Source organism: Molothrus ater, chromosome 26 (assembly GCF_012460135.2).
Source record: "Molothrus ater isolate BHLD 08-10-18 breed brown headed cowbird chromosome 26, BPBGC_Mater_1.1, whole genome shotgun sequence".
In the NCBI taxonomy this organism is placed as follows: Eukaryota; Metazoa; Chordata; class Aves; order Passeriformes; family Icteridae; genus Molothrus; species Molothrus ater.
Window position 1 is genome coordinate 4,534,931 of NC_050503.2, and position 14,958 is coordinate 4,549,888.

Consider the following 14,958-nt stretch of genomic DNA (forward strand, 5'->3'; position numbering starts at 1 on the left):
CACAAAAGAAACCCCAACGTGTTGTTCTGTGCCCTGGAACCCTGTGAACCCCGAGCTGGGGCTGGCTGGAGCCTCTCTGTGTTTCTCTGAGTGTGTCTAGAACAAACATTTGAAGAGATTCCCAGTGATAGGGTTGGGACTTTTTTTTTCCCTTTTTTTGTTCCAGTATTTGTGCTCGTTTGTCACTGAAGCGTGGTGGATCTGGGCTAGCACAGAGCACACAGCAGAGGCTTTGTAATCCTCAAAGTCCAAAGCTTCTCTCTGAAAAGTTGTTCTTTAGGGCTGAGTACGTATGGGGACGTCTTGTTTATCCTGGCTTTTCTTTTAATTCTGCACAGTTCAGCCTTGGAGAGCTAATGGGACAGAAAAAGATGAAAATGCCCCTTCACACTGCCTGTCCCGACAGTCTCCCACCCTGATGTGTGTCAGAAAGCTTAAACAGCCTCACTATCCCCTTAGTCCTCCCAAAACCTTTGATCATTGTACAATATCTCCTACCTGGCTTTCCTCCAAAAGGTGATAAACCCCGGGTTTGATTTCTAATTGGAGGAACGATAGCGGGAAGGAATCTGTCAGATCTGAGCGATCCTTGCCCAGCTCTGGCCATTATCCCGTGCTCAGAGCCTGCCTGGTGGAAACCTCTGAGCTGCCGACCCCGGGAGGAGGTTGTGGCTGCAGCTTCCACTCTATTTTCAGCCCTTCTGGGGCAGATCCCACCTGTGTGACTGAGGGAAGCGTTTCCCAGTGTTGACACACAGGGCTGAGAACACACAGCTGCCTTAATGCCACTCCAGCTTTGCACGGGGATCAGGATAAAGCTGTGAGCAGGGAGCTCCCTTTGGAGGCAGCAGTTTGTCTCCATGGAAATGTGCTGGCAGGGTGAGGGCAGCAGGCTGGTGCTGAGCTGGATCTGCCCTGCCACAGCCCTGCTGATCTGCTGCTTCTGTCCTGCTGCCACGTTCTGCCACGTCCAGGGCAGAACCGGGCAGGAGAAAATCTCCCTCACCTCCTGTGGAGGCTGCATGGGCTCGATCCACCAGGATCAGCTGTGGCAGCCCCTGCTCCAGGTATTCTCTCCTCCAGTTTTGTGTGGCTCGCCTCTCTTCCACCTCTGTGTGGTGCAAGTGGGGAAACTGAGGCACTGAGTGGTGGAGGGGCTCTCAGACGTGCAGAGTGGCTGCTGCAAGCCCAGCCTTGCTGGAGCCTTCCCAGTGTGTGTTTCCTGTGCAAGAGGGGCTCTGGGACACCCCCAGTGACACCTGGCTCGGGGTCAGGGCTGCTGTGCTGGGGGAGCACGGCCTGTCTGGGCAGGAGCATCTCTCATGGGGGGCATTTGTTGCTTTCCTTGCTGGGTTTTTCATGTGTGAGGTTTCAGCTTTGCTTCCTCGCCCTGCGCTTTCGTGGAAAAATCTCCCTTTCAGAGGGTCCTTGGGTCCTGTGCTGGGGAGGGAGAGAACCTGATGGGTTAAACTCCAGACATGGGCTGGATTCTGCCCATGGAGCTGGGCTTAACCCATGGAGCTGGGCTCACCCTGTGGAGCTGGGCTTAACCCATGGAGCTGGGCTCACCCTGTGGAGCTGGGCTTAACCCATGGAGCTGGGCTCACCCTGTGGAGCTGGGCTTAACCCATGGAGCTGGGCTTAACCCATGGAGCTGGGCTCACCCTGTGGAGCTGGGCTTAACCCATGGAGCTGGGCTCACCCCGTGGAGCTGGGCTTAACCCATGGAGCTGGGCTCACCCCGTGGAGCTGGGCTTAACCCATGGAGCTGGTCCATGGGGCTGGGCTCACCCTGTGGAGCTGGGCTCATCTTGTGGAGCTGGGCTCTGCCCATAGAGCTGGGCTCAACCCAGAGAGCTGGGCTCATCCCATGGAGCTGGGCTCATCCCATGGAGCTGGAGCCCCTGATGGAGCTGGGCTCTGCCCATAGAGCTGGGTTCACCCCATGGAGCTGGTCCATGGGGCTGGGCTCATCTTGTGGAGCTGGGCTCACCCCATAGAGCTGGGCTCACCCCATGGAACTGGGCTCCCATCATGGAGTTGGGCTCACCCCATGGAGCTGGAGCCTCTGATGGAGCCGGGCTCACCCCATGGAGCCGGGTGGGTGCCCAGTGCCACCCCTCAGTGCCACCCTGGGGAAGGGAAGGTGCCCCTGTCCCTGCAGGGACCGTGCGCTGCCGTGACCACTCGGGCTCTGCCCAGCCCCTGCCCAGCCCCTGCCCTCAGAGCTGTCCCTTTGTGCCCCACAGGTGCTGACCAGGCTGGGGAGACGCCGCAGTTGCCGCTGAGCCGGAGCCTTCCCGGCTGGGGCCCAGGGCCTTTGCAGAGGATGAGGATCCTTCCCAGCCCTGGAATGTCTTCGCTGCTCTCCCTCGTGAACGTCCTCTCCGTGCTGCTGATGGACTGCCTTGCTGAGAGTGAGTGACTCTGCTCCTTTCCTCACCCCTCTCAATAGCTGAGGATGCAGTGTTTCATCTCCCAGCATCCTGAACTCTCCACCGGTGCCTTCCCATTGTTCCCAGCCCCACCTCGGAGGGACGCAGGGCAGCTGGGTCCTCACAGCCTGCTTTGAGTTCCAGGTTGCCCCCAAGGCTGCCAAAGAGCTGGAGAGAAGGGGGAAAGCTGCCTGAGAGCCTTCCCCCACCTTCTCCCAACCCCATCTTACCCATATTGTCCCCTCCTGCTCCTGCCTTTCAGCATCTGTCAGACACTGGTGACTGTTGTCAGGTTACTTTCTGGGGCTGGATTCCAAACAGCATTTCAAGAAAGAGCATTATGTTTCTCCTTCCCCTGAGTGAACCAGTTCCAGTTCAACACAGTTTTTATCTATGCTGCCTTTCAATTCCTGCTTTAAAAAATGAAAAGGGGAAGGGAAAAAAAAAAAAAAAAAAAGAAGTGAAAATCTTCAGCGACTTGAGTGTAATGTTCCTTCGACATGAAGGCTGATCGCTTGGGATCAGTGGGGAATAGACTTTTCCAAGCTGATTGAATTATGAGGTTTTTTTTTTCCTCCCCAGCAAAGCTGCTTGAAGCTGGTGAGAGGGCTGCTCTGGTCAGCAGAGCCCTTGACAGCTTTTCACGTAATCACTTGGTTATCAGGGTTTATTAGGATGACAGGGATTGAATGGATCCGCGACCTTTTGTTGCTGGGAGATGTTTTTGGAAGGGTGCTTTCCATCCTCTCTGCAGCAGACAAGTGGGGATGTGTTTTGCCCTTGCCTCTCTCTGAGTTTTGCTGGGTTCGTGCTTAATCCCTCTTTGCAGGGAGGAACACTCACGTGCAGAAAGATAAAGTTGTATTTTATTCTTCTTTCGTTTTGTGAGCCTGGCGGGTGAGCTGGGCTCTGGGAGGTTCATGCTGGGGTGAAGTGTTGGCTGGGGGTCAGTCTGCACCTCAGATGGTGTCCAGAAAGAGACCCACAGCTTCAGCTGAGCTGTCTGGAGTGGCAGCAGCACTGGAGCGTGGCAGGGAGCTGCCACGAGCCTTTTGCCCCAGGGTTTATCCAGGGATTTGTCCTATGTTGGTGTTGGAGCTGAGGCTCTGCAGGGTCTTTATGAGCACCCAGAGTCAGTGGGTGCTGCTCTGTGGGCTCAGGGTGGCTCTGCTGGCTTTGTGGTGAAAGTGGGCACTGGGAATCTCCACTCCTGGCTCTTGGTGCAGTGGAGTCAGGAGTGGGGAATCAGTGGAAATCTGGAGTCAGGGCTCCAGGGTCTTGTTCTTGCCACTGGTTTCCTGTAACCACACCTGGCAAAATCAGTTTGCAAAGCAAACTGCAGCTCTGCAGGCGTGGATGGAGAGCTCAGGTGTTCTGCAGCTCTACAGCCTCTCTGTGTCAGGAGGGCCCCAATTGATACCCGAGTGCCTGTGAAAATTGGGGTCCATTTGAATTTTGAGTGCACAGGAGTCCTGTGTGCTCAGTGCTGACAGGGACATGGCAGCATCAAGGCCTCTCCAAACATGGCTGAGTGACGCCAGTTCTCTCGTGGTTTTCATTTTCCTGGGAAGGAACAAACATCTTGGCTGGCCCTCCTCTTTGGGGTGAGGTTTGCTCGGAGGTTCCAGCAGAGCTGGCAGATCCCTCGTGCTGCCTGACTTCTCCAGAGCCCTTCTGGGGAACTGTGCCCTCAGGAAGGGTTGGTGCTGGCCAGACACAGAATGCACCGGTGGTGTGGCCTGAGCCCTGCTGAAATCTGGCACTGCTCTGCAGACACCTTGCTGCTTGCAGCCAAGTTTCTCCCTCCTGTAGTTCTGCAGTGTCCTTGGATCCTGAACTGTGAGGGTTTGTGCTGTTTTCCCTCTGGCTGCTCACAGATGTCCATGCAGGAAGTTTGCAGGTTGCTGGGATGGGGCTGGCTGCTCTTACCTGCTTGCTGTGCAGATGTTGGGCCAGATGTTGTGTCTCCTCTTGACCTGCAGCACCTCCCTGCCCTGTGCCCTGGGGGTGCTGCCTGGTACCAGCTGTGTGAGTCTCTCTGGAGCTGAGGATGAGTGGGGGGTGAGCTGATGATGGCTCCTGCCCTTGGAGGGGCTCCTGGGCGATCCCATTTCAGCCAGGCTGGTCTGTGCTGCTCCCCAAACAGCAAACAGCTTTGTCTGCCACAGCTGCAGAGCCTGTGAGAGGAGCTGTCCCTGCTCTGACAATGTCCCCTCCCATCAGATGGCCCCGGGCTCTGTCACATTCCTGTAATCCCTTGGCCAGCTTCCATTTGGCCACAGCACTGACCCCATTTCTGCCCTGATTCACCCCGGCCCTGCAGCCCCCAGGCACACGGTGCTGGTGCCCTCCCTGTGCTGGGAAGAGAGATGGGAAACCCCTGGGATTGTGGATTTTGGAGGGCATCGCCTCCCAGCTTGGCAGGGAGCAGATCCCAGAGCAGAGCCTGGGCTGAGCTGGGACTCCCCCAGTGCAGCTCTGGAGGAGCTGTGGCCTCTGCAATCAAAGGACCATTAAAATACTTCCCTTCTTTCCGAGCCTAATTGATCTCAGTCAGTGATTTAAACCTTTCTGTGGCAGGAGCATTCTATTTAAAGGAAACTGCCATTTAAATTAAAAATCCAAAGCACCACACTACTTTCTGCCCGCTGTTCCTCCTTGGGAAGCTGAAGAGAACAATAATTGAAAGGTGTGACACAGGCATGTTCCTTCTCTTTTCTCTTTGCTTCAATATGGACATTTTCTTTGTTTCTTCCATATGGTCAAAGGCAGCCATGGAACTGGAAATTACCGATTCCATGATTATTTTCAGTGGTATCATTAAATGGAAAGTGTTACCCTTTTCTTGAGGGTTCTGCTGTTTGTGTGAGTACCATGAATTGGCATGGCTGCAGGAAATTGGGGGAGGCCTCCCCAGGAGCTGCACAGTTAAATGTGCCCCTGAAGCTGTGAGAAACCAGGCAGCAGAGACAGACGAGGCCTGGAGATGAGTCTGGGGAGAGGAATAGCTCCCAAATTGCTGATGGACCCGGCACCAAGCCTTGCTGTTCCCTGTTCACGCACCCAGAGCCATAAAGCTTCTGTGGTGAGCACCCTAAAACCTCTCATTGTGTGTGTGCAGAATGAGTGAGAACCCTAAAACCTCTCATTGTGTGTGTGCAGAATAACTGAGCACCCTAAAACCTCTCATTGTGTGTGTGCAGAATGAGTGAGCACCCTAAAACCTCCTAATCTGTGTATGAAGAATGAGTGAGCACCCTAAAACCTCTCATTGTGTGTGTGCAGAATGAGAGAGAACCCTAAAACCTCTCACTGTGTGTGTACAGAATAACTGAGCACCCCAAAACCTCTCATTGTGTGTGTGCAGAATGAGTGAGAACCCTAAAACCTCTCATTGTGTGTGTGCAGAATAACTGAGAACCCTAAAACCTCTCATTGTGTGTGTGCAGAATGAGTGAGAACCCTAAAACCTCTCATTGTGTGTGCAGAATAACTGAGAACCCTAAAACCTCTCATTGTGTGTGTGCAGAATAACTGAGCACCCCAAAACCTCTCATTGTGTGTGTGCAGGATAACTGAGCACCCCAAAACCTCTCATTGTGTGTGTGCAGGATAACTGAGCACCCCAAAACCTCTCATTGTGTGTGTGCAGGATAACTGAGCACCCCAAAACCTCTCATTGCGTGTGTCCCTCGTGTGGCTGGGCAGGAGCTGCTCCTGCCCAGGTGTGCAGGGCACAGCTGCTTTTGGCCCATGGCAGTGCTCAGGTCCCTGTGCCACCCGAAGGAACCACGTGCCCCCTCCAAGTGCTCCTCAGCTGCACATTAAAAGCCATTTACTGCATGGAAATGTGGCCATTTTTCTGACCGGAATCAGCACGCTCGCTGTTTTCAAGTGGATTTTTCCCATTGATTAAACCTTTGTGTTTTACAATAGCACTTTGCTAATTGGCACTTTGCATACACTGAAGGCTGGTGCATGGCTCTCTCCACCCCAGCAAAGATTTAAGGGCAGGGAACATTACTTATTACTTACATTTCCTTCCTTTTATAAATCACTGTATAGAAGCCTTACTAGCACACTCTGAAGTATTACCATAAATAATTAAATCTAAATTGCAATTGACAAAATAAAAGAATAAAGCCCCTTTTATGATGCATTACCCTGGCTTTCTTCCCTTTTAATTGCCCTTGCTCCATCATTAATTTGCAGAACACAGTAATTCATGGGAGGTGCATGTGAGGGGGGCTCTGTGGGCACCCAGCAGAGGCAGCAGCCAGGTTTGCAGCACGTGGGGCTCACAGGGGTGATGGAAAAGCTGTGATGGGATGGCCCTGGGGCCCCTCCAGGTCCACGTTCAGGCTGTGTTTGGGGAGCTGGTGCCTTGTTGAGGGTGTGTGGCATGGAAGGGCTGTGCTCTGTGCCACCAGGGGCAGCAGCTGGTGGCTTTTTGGGGCCTTTCTGGGTCGCTGTGACCCCGAGATTGTTCAAAGTCTCTTTTCCCAGGGGGACTTAAAGAATGAGTCAGGGCTCTTCAGTTTTTGGTCTCAGAGTTGTTGATTGTGTCTTATCTATAAAAAATTTTCTCTGGCCCTGCCCAGGTCCATCCAGCAGGACAGTTCCAGGCACTCTGCCTGCCCCCAGGGCAGTGTTATGTCTTTATACTAAATACTACATATACAATGTTTACAATCCCTTCCCAAGACCCATCACCTGTGTTAGACACTGAGCTTCTACTCTAAACCAATCCAAAAGTGCCACCATCACAGCAGAAGATGGAGGCCAAGAAGAAGAAGAAGGAGAAAGGCTGGACACACCCAGTTCCCTCCATCTTGCCTCCTGAACCCCCATACCAAAAACCCCAAAATCTACTTTTCCACCCCGTGATAACTCCACTGTTATTCTACCTAAACTGTTGTGGCTTGCTGATCTTCATACAAGGTTGGTAACTTGCTCCATGGGTCATAATCAAACCCACAGGGGCATTTGGGCTCTGTGCCAGGGTCTCTGAGCCCCTGGCAGGGGTTGTGACCGTGTTCACAGGGTTTCAGGATGAGGGAAGAGATGAGGATCTGACTCCATGTTTCACAAGGCTTGGTTTATTATTTTATGATATATATTACATTAAAACTATACTAAAAGGATAGAAGAAAGGGTTTCATCAGAAGGCTGGCTAAGAATAGAATAGCAAAGAATGATCACAAAGGTTTGTGGCTCGGGCTCTGTGTCCGAGCCAGCTGAGCTGTGATTGGCCATTAATTAGAAACAACCACATGAGGCCAATCAAGATGCACCTGTTGCATTCCACAGCAGCAGATAACCATTGTTTGCATTTTGTTCCTGAGGCCTCTCAGCTTCTCAGGAGGAAAACTCCTAAGGAAAGGATTTTCCATAAAAGATGTGTGTGACAAGGGGTCCTGGACAGGCAGAGGGATGTCCTGGCTTCCCACAGTGGCTGGCAGCGCAGCTTGGCTCACTGGGATGCAGGTCCCACCCCTTCCAGGTGTATCTGCCTGCTGTCCTGAGCAGCCCCTCCCAGCAGGATGAGCCCCTCCTGCACAGCTCACAGCTTTCAGCTCTGCAGGCCCAAGCTCGGATCTGCTGCTGCCAGGTGAGATGGGAGCAGAAACCCAGGAGGCTCCATCTCAGGGCTTGGTAGACACATTGAGCTGACATCAGTGGGAAGGAGATCCCTGCATGGTGGGGAAGCTGCTCCAGTTGGAAGTGTTGGAGGTGGATCCAGGAGAGCCCAGCAGAGCTGTCCCAAGGGAGGGGAGGTGTCCCAGGGGCTGAGGCTGAGCTGTCCCACAGGCTGGGGCACAGACCCTGATTGTTGTGGGCCCTCAGAAGGATAGGGAACCTGCACGGGGCTGAGGAGCCAGGAGATGCTGCAGAAAAGCTTTTCCCCCTGGGAGAGCAGAATTTATGAATTTAAGGTGGGAGCATACAGGAGGTTTTGTGGTCGGTTGGAGCGTGGTGGAGTTTGCACATTGTCCCTGCAGTGAGTGGAGTCTGAGAGAGGAGACAGCAGCTGAATCCTGGGCAGGCGGAGATCACTGCTCCCCTGCCCAGCTCCACCTGCTGCTCCTGTTCCTCCTGCCCCAGCTGCCTCTGCAGGCAGGGAGCATCTCCCTGTCCTTGTGGTGCACTGCCCTGCCCTTCCCTTCCCATTGCTGCCTTCCCCATGTGCCAGCTGTGATCTTGCTGAGGGTTCTGGACTGGTTGTTGTCTCACTCAAGGACACTGAATTAAGCCTCTGTGTCACCTTGTTTAAGTGCCTGATTAAATTAAACCTTGCCTGACTGGATCAAGTGATGTATCTTTTCTTTTCTTTTTTTTCTCCTTTCTTTCTTTTTTTTTCAAGATAACTCAAATTGGAAAGTTTGTGTCTCCTGTAGGATCCAGAGAGGAAATAAATCATGTGTTGAAAGAGCTTCCTTGGGGGCAGAGGGGGCTGTCACTTGCCAGGTCTCAGCTGTGCCCCATGCTGGGAATGCTCATTAGATTAATCTCTGCTGAGGAGCACCTGGGGACAGCAGCAGCCACGGTGTTTGGGACCCAGCCATGGGTGTCTCCTGCTGAAGGATCTTTTCCCAGCCAGAGGCTCTTTCTGCTCAGCTTCATTAGATGGTTAAGTTAGGGGAAAAGAGCATCTGTTTGTTGTGTAAACAAGTGGCTTGTGTGAAAATGTCAACTGCAGAGGATTGGGGTGGAGGAAATGTCTGTCTTCATACCTGGATGCCAAAACTGGGGCTGTTCCTCTGTGTCAGGCTTTGCTAAGGAGCCAAGACTTCTTTCTTTATGACTCTTCCCCTTGGTTGTCCTTTCCCCACCAGCACTTTTGCCCTTGCTGCCAGGAAGGATGGGATCTTTCCGGAGCCTCTCCTGGCTCACGTTGGCTTTTCCCCTCTCTCTGTGCTTGTGTCTTCTCGAGACCAACTCAGCACAAATCTCCTGGGTCACTGAAGGGAATCTGTGAGGGATTCCTCCCTTTTTGTGGCCTGGCAAGCCCAGTATTATTCTTAGAAGGCAGGCAGAGTGTTTTTCAAGGACGCCCGACCAGAGGAATGTCATTCCTCCATGCGTGGGATGGAATCTGGGCTCGAGCTGGCCTGTGAGACACAATCTCCCAAGAACAGTTTTATTTACTCCCAGCCACTCTTCCCCTCCAGTCAAGGATGTTCTCTTGCAACATAATTGGTCCCAGTTCCCACCTTAGAAAGCTGTGATGTTCTCTGCGCTGCAGCTGCCTTTAATTTTTGGGGGGATTGTTAAAGTTCACGAAAACAGTCACGTTTTACACCATCTGCTGTGTGCAAGGAGGTAACCAGGGTACAGGCTGCAGGCCAGGGAGTGGGGAGCATCCTCACTCTGGGACTGCACCTTCCCAATGCTCCTTTGCCTTGCCTCCATTGGCTTTTCTGAGCAAGGGCTTCCCTCGCTGTGTTGTCCAGTGTGATGAGCCCCAGGTTTGGTTCCAGCAGCCTGGGCTTTCCTCCTGCAGCCCTGAGCAGTGTGGGGGGCTCTGATGGAGCCCCAGGTTTGGTTCCAGCAGCCCCTGAGCAGTGTGGGAGGCTCTGATGAGCCCCAGGTTTGGTTCCAGCAGCCTGAGTGGTTGGGGGGGCTCTGATGAGCCCCAGATTAGGTTCCAGCAGCCTGGGCTCTCCTCCTGCAGCCCCTGAGCATCCCTGTGGGTCTCTGATGAGCCCCAGGTTTGGTTCCTGCAGCCCCTGAGCAGCATGAGGAGCTCTGATAGCCCCAGGTTTGGTTCCAGCAGCCTGGGCTCTCCTCCTGCAGCCCCTGAGCATCCCTGGGGGCTCTGATGAGCCCCAGGTTTGGTTCCAGCAGCCCCTGAGTGGTTTGGGGGGCTCTGATGAGCCCCAGGTTTGGTTCCAGCAGCCCCTGAGTGGTTTGGGGGGCTCTGATGAGCCCCAGGTTTGGTTCCAGCAGCCTGGGCTCTCCTCCTGCAGCCCCTGTGGGGTTTGGCAGCAGCTCCCAGGGACAGAGAGAGCTGCGGGATGTGGCAGCGACCCCAGACCCGAGCAGAGAGCAGCATGAATACGTTTTGGCTGTCTGCTGCTCTGACTTTGACAGGGGATATTGGGGTGAATGATTTCAGGCATTGACAGGAGGGGCTCTGGGCTGACCTGTTTTCCCAGAATCATGCACACAGAGCCCTGAGCATGTCCCATCCTGGTGGGTGCAGACATGAAACGCTCCATGAGCAGGGCGGAACCAGCGCCGCTCGTTTCATCTGCAGCGCACGGAGTCATTTCTGTTTCCTTTTGAGGCCGAGAGGAAAAGCACAGCTTTAAAGAGAAAAAAAAAATTAAAAAAAAAAGAAATAGAAGGAGCTGCAACTGGTTTAGCATTCTACAAAGTTTCTCCGAGTCCTCCAAATCTTTAATTGACTCAGGAGCATAAAATTGAGAAGGGGAGAGAGTGAGGGAGCGTGCGAGTGGCGCGAGTGATTTGAATAATTTATTGTCCTTTGAAGTTGCAAGAGAAATTTCAGCTGCCTTGGGGAGTAATTTCTCCCCATTCTGAAAGGGTTTCTCCTTATTTTAAACTCATTCAGAGGATGATAGTTTTGCATTTTCTGCATAATTAATGAGCATAGCTCCCCCCACTCTCACACAACCTCTAAAGAGTGGTGGGGTGATGAAACTTGGTGGTTTTTTTAATTAATAAAGTCAAATTAATTTGACTGTGTCCTCATCCTCCCTCACCTCCGTTGGAATCCATGGATTTATTTATAAATTAGTCTGAGCGTGCTGCTAGGAGTGCCGACAGATCATACAAATCTTTAGCCTGGACTTTGATTTGTTTGGATGAATTTGTGAAAAGACGGTGTAAGGTTGGTTTTTTTTTCAGTTCAGCTCTTGAAGATCACCTTGAGACTGGCTCCAGTGATCTCCCAGGGAGCCAGGAAGATCCTCCAGCTCTCATTTCCCTTTATCTGTCTGTTTGGGGAGCATCTGCTTGCTTTTGAGGCCGTTTGTGGGTTTTTTTCTCTATCAGTACTGTGATACACCCCTTTTCTTCCAGGATCTGCTAATTGTGATTAATTCCAGTAGCTGCCCCTTGAGGCAATGAAAGGGAGAGGGATCTTCTTCCTGGTGCCTGGAGGGCTGCAGGACACGCCATCCCTTGACAGTGTCAAACATGAACAGGAGCTGTCCTCCCCCAGAAAAGCTCACCTTCCTCAATTGCTGTCTTTGATAGAAGAATTTAAGGCCTTGCTGCTGCTTTTCCACGTTTCCATTTCTCTCTCATTCACATCTTGCACTGTTTTCCTGGCTCATTGGGTCTGTGGTGTCCCAAAGCTGAATCCATCACATTCCCACTGCCGTCAGTACCATTGTTGAAATCTCATTTTTTTGGATTCTCTTCTGTTGATGTTCCCACTGCAGCTCTGAATGATGAGTGGTGTGGTTCAGAGGCAGAATTGTAATGACTCGTGTGGTAAGAGTCCAAGTTCACCACTGTTGGAGGTTGTGCTCATCCTTTAGTCATGGCTTTATCAGGTCTTGGTTTCTCATTTTTGAGATCTCCTGTCCCAAGCTCCTCGACATCCCAGTTTCAATAAGCAGTGCAGGCTCACAGGACTGTTTAGACCCAGGTATTCCAAGCTTGTATATCCAGAATCTTCTTTTGTTCCATGGAAAATAAGGGCTGGAGTCTCTCACCAGAGGTTGGACAGGAATGGTGTAATGATACCCCAAGTTCTGGGCTCTAGGAATTGCACCTCACCCTGTTCCTGCAGACTCCTTCTCTTGCCTGAAGGAAAGAAGCAGTAAGTGGAAGTAATACAGCTTTTATTACAGAGCGAGAGAGCAGAACTTTATCAGACATATTTTATTTGCCTGGTGTGCCTTTCGTGCCCAGAAGATCCCCACATGCCTCTGTGGGCTGCCCCATCTTGGCTGGGCTCACCCTCTTGTGCATGAGCCCTGCAGAGCCGCAGGTGCGGAGCCGCAGGAATTCCAAAACCCAGGATTTTCCTGGTGTTTACAGGTGCAGGGCAGGATTTCCAACCCCAGGATTTCCCTGGCTGTTTGCAGGTACAGGGCAGGAATTCCAAACCCAGGATTTTCAAACCCAGGATTTCCAACCCCAGGATTTCCCTGGCTGTTTGCAGGTACAGGGCAGGAAATCAAACCCAGGAATTCCAAACCCCAGGATTCCAAAACCCAGTATTTCCAAAACCCAGGATTTCCCTGGCTGCTTGCAGGTACAGGGCAGGAATTCAAAACCCAAGATTTCCAAAACCAGGATTTCCCTGGCTGTTTGCAGGTACAGGCAGGATTTTCAAACCCCAGGATTTCCAAAACCCAGGATTTTCCTGGTGTTTACAGGTGCAGGGCAGGATTTCCAAAACCCAGGATTTCCAAAACCCAGGATTTCCCTGGCTGTTTGCAGGTGCAGGGCAGGATTTCCAAAACCCAAGATCCAAAACCCAGGATTTTCCTGGTGTTTACAGGTGCAGGGCAGGATTTCCAAACCCCAGGGTTTCCAAGCCCCAGGATTTCCCTGGTGTTTGCAGGTGCAGAGCTCTGGGTGCTCTCACTGACCAGGGCTGATCTCCCAGACCTCATCCTTGGCAGGACCCCGAGCTGCAGGAGCTTGTAGCAGTTTGTTTTGCCCTCACTGCTGACTCTGCTGTCACTTTGCAGTGGCACAGGACCACGGCTGGGCTGGATTGAGATGCCATTGCCCCCTGGGAGCTGGCTCTGGGCTCCTTTAGCTTTTGCTCCTTGCCGGCTCCTCCCGTAGGAAATGTTTTTTTCATGTTCTGGTATCCCCTGTGGACTGTGGTTCTTTAGTGACTCAATCAGAGCAGTGGAGGTTGAGCAAAGAGCCAAATCCTTTTCAGCTGGGTCCTTTCTAGGTGGGTGGTGAATCAGGCTGCTGCAGGATGCCAATCTCAATGACATGGCCGGAGGAGAAGCTGTCTGAGCGATATGGCAAGGGCAGGCAGAGCCCCCTGCCTCAAGCTGCTGCTTGCTAACAACCTGGGATCGCTGTCATTGATGGACAAGGGGCCCTCATTAATTGCCAGGACAGCTCCTTGGGTCTCTGGCTCTGCTCTGGCTGTTGTGCCTTGTTATGGGATGTGTGGACAGATCTGGGATGAGATGCTGATGGACAGCACCCGGGTACCCCCAGGGTCCTGGCTGGCCACGCTCTTGTGCTTGCTGGAGCTTCCTCATCAAGGGAAATATAGGCTGGATATTGGGAAAAAGTTTTCTACAGAAAGAGTGATGAAATTCTGGAATGTTCTGCTCAGGAAGGTGATGGAGTCCCCATCCCTGGGTGTGTTTAACAAAGCCTGGATGTGGCACTGGGTGCCAGGGCTCAGTTGAGGTGTTGGGGCTGGGTTGGAGCTGATGACCTCTGGGGTCTCTTCCAACCCAGTGATTCTGTGAATTTGGGGAATTTTGGGAATTCCCAGGGATCAGGGAGGTGGTGGAGTCACCATCTCCAGGTGTGTTTAACAAAGCCTGGATGTGGCACTGGGTGCCAGGGCTCAGTTGAGCTGTGGGGGCTGGGTTGGACTCAATGACCTTTAGGGTCTCTTCCAACCCAGTGATTCTGTGAATTCTGTGAATCCCAGGCTGCCATCCTCCATTTCAGCAGTGCTCATCTCCTTCAGCTCCCGCTCACCACCAGCAGCAGCTTTCTCCTGGAAGTGCCAGCAGGTGAAGGAGGATCCTGGCCAGAGCTCCACCTGCACTCCCACCTGGCTGCTCCTTGGCTGGTGGGAGCAGAGATCAGCAGCTGGGGCACCTGCTGTGCTCCCAGTGGGATGGGTGAGGGAAGGGAGGTGGGGAAACTGAGGCATGGGAGGAGGAGCTTTGTGGGATGGCCACACAGCTCCCGTCCTGTCCCACCCAGCAGTTTCCATCCCCTGTGTATCGCTACACGTGCCCTCACCCTCAGCATGAATCCCAGCTGGAGGAATGCTCTCCTGGGCTGTATCAAGGTGCCCCTCACTGGAGCTGGGGCTCATCCTGTTTGCCGTGGAGAGAGGTGGATCCTTTCCATGCACGGGGATGTGCAGGGGTAGCCTGGAGGAGTCCTGGCAGAGCAGGATGACTCCATCCCAGCTGCTGCTCCCAGGTGATAAGGAACAGCCCCAGCCCTGAAAACCAGCAGTTCCAACAGAGCAGGAGCAAGGATTATGCTTCCCCTCCAGCAGGCAGGATAATGTGGTTTTTCTCACCTTGCATGTCAGAACTAGGAGCACATTTTTGGTAGCCTCAGTCTCCTCCTACCTCAGTGCTGCAGGCTCCCAAAGGTCTGGATCCCAGTGCACTGCAGACAGGAGCTTGTGTGGATGTGCCAGAGCCCCAGATTACCATCCTCATGTGAGAACAGCTTGGCATGTGCTGCCTCAGGCCAGCCAGGGGGAGAGCGGGGAGCTGGCACAGGGTTGGAGCTGTTGGGCTTGTGCAGTGAAGGTGAACTAAACGAGTCCTTCATCTTCCTCACCCATTCTCTGTGTGTGTGTGTGTGTGTG